We start from the raw sequence: 5,690 nt of genomic DNA, 5'->3' as shown, positions 1-5,690 counted from the left end.
TGACATTGGACATAGGGGAAAAGCCTGTCAAATTCTTAGTTGATACTGGTGCCACTTACTCAATTCTGAAAGCCAGATCAGACAAACTCAGTCACAAGAGTTGTAAAATTATGGGGGTATCAGGGAAGGTCCAAGAACGGGCATTCATAAAGCCATTAGAATGTAAATTGGATGAACACACACTCACCCATTCTTTCCTGTATGTCCCTGAATGCCCTATACTTCTGCAGGAAAAGATATATTAACTAAATTGGGGGCTACTATCCACCTAATGGGAGACAAACTGGAGATTGGCATTCCCTTAGACAGGGGGCACAAGATGATAATGTTAATGGTTGAGGACAAACCTCCCTGAACAGAGCAAGTTGACCTCCCTGGAGTAAATCCCCAGGTCTGGGACCAGGGATGGGTAGGACAAGCTGTAGGAACCAGTCCCGTGATAGTCTATCTAAAACCCAGACATACATGGCCCAAGAGAAAACAGTACCCTCTCTGTCGGGAGGCCTTCTTGGGCATTGCCCCTGTTATACAGGGCCTTATTAGAACATGCAGATCAGCCTGTAATACCCCCATTCTCTCCATAAAGAAACCCAATGGGGAATACCGGATGGCAGAGGACCTTGGGGCAGTCAGTCAGTGAAGGCACTGAGGATATACATCCAGTAGTCCCTAAATCCCTACACTCTGCTGGCCACACTACCATCCACCAGGACCTGGTATTCTGTATTAGATTAAAAGATGGCTTCTTCTGTATTCCATTAGCCCCAGAGTCTAAATAAATATTTGCTTTTGAGTGGCAGGACCCAAAGACAACAAAAAACAGCAATACTGTTAGAGAATCCTGCCCCAAGGGTTCAAAAACTCCACCATCTTTGGGGAAACTTTAGCTAAAGACCTAAAAGATCTGCATCTGGAGTCGGGAATCTGCCTCCAGTATCCAGACAACATTCTGATCGCCAGCTCTACTAAGGAGGCCTCTGACAAAAATACCGTAACCATTCTGAACCACCTAGTTGATAAAGGATATAAGTTATGCAAGAAAAAGTCTCAAATATCACAAACTAGGGTGACTTACCTAGTCTCCGTTCTCACAGAAGGTCAGAGAATCCCACCCCAGGAAAAGAAAGAAGCCATTTGCAGCCTTGCCCCTCCTAAAACTAGAAGACAGCGTAGGGGTTTCCTGGTGATGGCTGGGTTTTGCTGCACCTGGATCCCTAACTCTGATCTAATAGATAGGCCTCTATATGAAAAGTGGAAAGGAAAGGATGATGATCTTTTTGAATGGAATTCAGAATGTGAAGGGACCTTTCAAGAATTTAAAAAGCAATTACTTCGGGCCCCTGTCCTGGTCCTCCCAGATTTAGTTAAACTCTTTGACTTTTACATTCAAAAGAGAAGGAGAATCGCCCTTAGGGTATTAGCTAAAAAACTGGGGCCCCTTACTCAGGTGGTTGCTTATTTCTCTAAATAATTAAATTCACCACTAAAGGATGGCCTCCTTGCCTATGGGTGTTAGCACCTACAACCTTCCTTTAATTGAAAAGTAACATTTGGCCAGCCAACCACTATATGGACTCCACACCAGGTTCAGGCTTTAGTAAGTTCTAAGAGAACAGAATGGCTAAACCCTCTAAGGTCTATTCAAGTTCAGGCTGTGCTTTTAGACAACCCAGTGGCTACCATAAAATCCTGTCAGACACTAAATCCTGCCACCCCGCTACCTACGGAAACAGGGCCCCTGGAGCATGTTTGTATAGAAACCATAGACATAATGTATTCCAGTTGCCCCGACCTAGGAAGTGAGCCTCTGCCAAAGGCAAAAAAGGAATTGTTCACAGAAGGAAGCAGTTTTATGAGAGAGGGAAAGAGCCTGACAGGATGTGCGGTGACTTCCCAGACCTAAGTCATAGAGGCACAAAGCCTACCCCCAGGGATTTTAGCCCAAAAGGAAGAGCTGATTGCCCTCACCTGAGCCTTAGAGCTTGGGGCAGGGAAGATCCCAAATGTTTACACTAATTCCCGGTATGCATATGCCATCCTACACACACACACACACACACACACACACACACACACACACACACACGGATATTTGGAAGGAAAGAGGTCTGCTTACTGCAGAGAACAAACAGGTGAAACATGGCTTAAGAATACTGAAGCTCTTAGAAGCTGTACAGCTTCCAAAAAAGGTGGTAGTGATTCATGGTTGGGGGTCACCAAAAGGGGGAGGCAGAGGTAATAAAGGGAAACAAGGTGGATGCAACTGCCTAAAGAGTAGCCCTAGAACCCAATAACTTGGCAACTACCCCTCATACATCAAAGGCCAGATCCATCCAATTATTCCCCAATCTACACTAAGGAAGAATTAGACAAAGCCTGAAAATGAGGCTTCAATAGAGATCTAGGAGGCCATGTGTGGCTAGTTAATGAACATGGGCAATACTTCTTTCCCCAAACTGTAGCTTGTCAAGTCATCAAGGAGGCTCATCAAGGAACTCACTACGGGAGGGAAGCCCTGTATAATTGGTTAGTTGAGGTCATGGTAACCCCTGGTATGAAAAATATAATCATTCAGATAGTTGAGACCTGCCCCATCTGCACAATGAACAACCCCCAAACCAGACTCCCCAGAGGCCCCTAGATAAGGCCCATTCAGACCAGAAGGACATATCCTGGAGAAGACTGGCAGATTGATTTCAGTGTCATACTGAGAGTACTGGTCAATTTCAGGTTATCTCCTGGTGCTAGTAGACACATTTTCTGAGTGAATAGAAACATTCCCCACTAGAACTGAAATGGCAGCTGAGAGAAATAATCTTCGGGTTTGGCCTCCCAGGATCCCTACAAAGCAATAATGGGCCAGCATTTGTGTTTCATGTTATGAAGGGGATAACGAGTGCCCTGGGCATAAAATGGACCTTGCACTCAGCCTGGAGACCCCAATCATTAGGGAAAGTAGAGAGATCCAATCAGACTTGAAATGGACCTTAGCCAAGCTATGTCAGGAAACTCAAGAAAATCCAATTGTTTCCATTGCCCTGCTCCCCATGTGGTTAGCCCCAAAAGATAAGTTAAAGTTAAGTACATTTGAACTCAGGTGTGGTAGATCCATTCCCCAAGCCCGAGAGAAAGGATACCTTAACTCTCTGGAAATGGAACAACTCAGTATGCCCTTCAGGTAAGAGAAACCATGAAAGCTCTCACGGAATATGGTAACCAGGTGCTGCCTGCACCCACTTAACCAGCCCTCCACCCCCTCCAACCAGGAGACTGGGTGAACCTAAAACCTGGAAAACCTGCAGCCCGAGAGATCAGGTCACTCCTAAGTGGAACGGGTCCCATTTGTTGGCCCTAACCACCCATCCTGCCCTGAAGTTGCAGGGGTCAATCTGTGGACACATCACACTGAAGTGAAGAGGACCCCAAGCCCCCCCAGCCTCTGGAGAGACAACCTGGGGCAAAGGGCCCCCTTGACTACTCGTGTGAACCGCTCTCTTACCTGCAGTTTATCTTCCAAAAAACAACCAAAAGTGTGACTGGGGCTATTCAGGCCCTGGCAGTGATCCTCAATATCAGGGCACACTTTTACCTACAGGCAAAAGACCTTCATTTTTTGGGAAAAATTTGACATGTGACCATTATTCTCTTGCTAATATTTGGGCCATGTAAAAACTGTCTGGTGTCCTTTGTCTCCAAAGGGTTAAACAAATGGTGGTCACTCAGGGATACGAAGAGTTAGGGCTATGTCCTGGTGACAATCAAACATAACTAAAGGCAGCTGGGGAGAAGTTCTGCTCCTCTACCTGGGGTTATGACGACACCCAAATCAGCAGGAAGCAGTTGCAAAAGACAGACCCTCGCCCCTCAGCTCCCCTCAAGAATGAGGAGCAGGACAAACAAGAGAAGAGGGGTTTGTCAACAGCAAAGCCCATTAACAATTCCCAGGAAATAAAGATAGAATCTGGGTGATAAAATTAAGTCTGACCTTCTTCTTTTCCTTTGTGCTTGGTCTAGTGTCACTTGCTCATAGAGTGCCACATGCAGAGGCCTTGCTCTGGCACTTCAGACCAGGGTTCCTAGAGCAAGATGGTTGCACCAGACACCTCAATGCAAGATGGCGGTGGCAGACCGTGTGCAGAGATGCTGTGTTAGGCACCGTGATCTGGCACGTGAGCAGGATGGCTCCGCCTACCCCATGAGAGCTCTGCCCCCTCCCCATGGGAGATCCCTATAAAACAGCCCTGCTCACAGCCTGTCCAGAAGAGTATGTGCTCTAGAGTGTGAGCTCATACTTCTCCTTCTTTGATCAGAGAACAAAGCTTTCCTTTGCTTCTGAACTGAACTCTTGTTCTATTGGGGTGAGCAACACCGGGCAGAAGGACCCTTGTTGGAGACCAACTAACTCAAAAGGGTTGGTAACATATCTTTTAATTAATTATTAACAGTCAGGGTGCAGCCAGGAGACAGAAACCACATCAGTTACTTGAAAAGAATGAATTCAATATAAAGGATTGTTAACTAGGTATAACATTGTTAACTAGATAACTGAAAGGGTAAATTGAGAACTATAAGGTGTAATGGAGATAGCAACTGCAGAAAGCAGCTATCACCCTAGGTATGAGGGAGTGCAGGGGAAAAAGTCAGAATTAGTAAAATTTAGAGGCTCAGTGGAAGGAAGCTGTGAGCTGAAATTCAGACCACTGAGGAGGGAGCACGGCTGGGCTGGTGCTCATGTCTCTGATTGGATGTGATGGAGCTAATTCTGTGTTGAAAAACTGCAAAATGGCTTCAGCTGCTGCTATGGGGAGGCCTTGCTGCTGCCAGGGTAAAGAAGCATGGCTGGGGTGATGGTCATAGCCACCCAACAAACTCCTCTCCATCCTTCAAGACCCAGTTCAGATATCACTTCCCCTTAGAAGCCCTCCTGGTCTCTTTCTTCAGATAGGAAACCCACAGGAAGCAGACAGTAAGGAGCAAGTCCTGTCTTCCCTCACCAGCCCTCTCTAGCACCCCTACTGGCAGAACTTAAGTAGAAGTCAGCTGGCCTGGCAAAAACACAATTTGCAGTGACTCACATGACAAAAGTGACAAAGAAGAGTACAGAAGGGTTTTGGAGCTGAGACACCATGGTGTCATAACTGGTACAGGGGTCTGCCCATCAATGCTGTGATGCAGGAACTGCTATTACTCCCATTATACGGATGAGGAACCGAGGGTCTAGAGAAGTCAAGGGCACTTGCCTAATAAGTTGATGTGGCAGCGCCCTGATTTGAAGCCAGGTCCATCTGCTCTAATGGCAATACTATACCAAGTTTCCTTCACATTTTTATGTGAAGAAAATGTCAGAAAATAGAACAGTTTTGAAGTTCCAGTGTTGTTGAGTTGGCAGCTGGGGATGAGGTGGGGTGGGGGATTCAGTCATCACCTATAAGAGCAGGGAAGCAGGTGTGAGGCAGTCCTGACAAATGTCTCCCAAGGAGCTACTTTAATGTCTCACTTTACTGTCCTTAAAGAAAGTTTAGATCTTTATTCTTTGATCAAAACTTAGCCACCCAACAAACTCCTTTCCATCCTTCAAGACCCATCTCAGATGTCACCTCCTCTGAGAAGCCTTCCTGATCTCTACAAAGCCAGCCATGCCCCACAAGGTGCTCCTGTAGGACTTGGTGCAGACACCTAGGTGGAGTTTA

This window comes from Eschrichtius robustus, chromosome 3, assembly GCF_028021215.1.
Source record: "Eschrichtius robustus isolate mEscRob2 chromosome 3, mEscRob2.pri, whole genome shotgun sequence".
In the NCBI taxonomy this organism is placed as follows: Eukaryota; Metazoa; Chordata; class Mammalia; order Artiodactyla; family Eschrichtiidae; genus Eschrichtius; species Eschrichtius robustus.
This window is presented reverse-complemented; position numbering follows the sequence as displayed.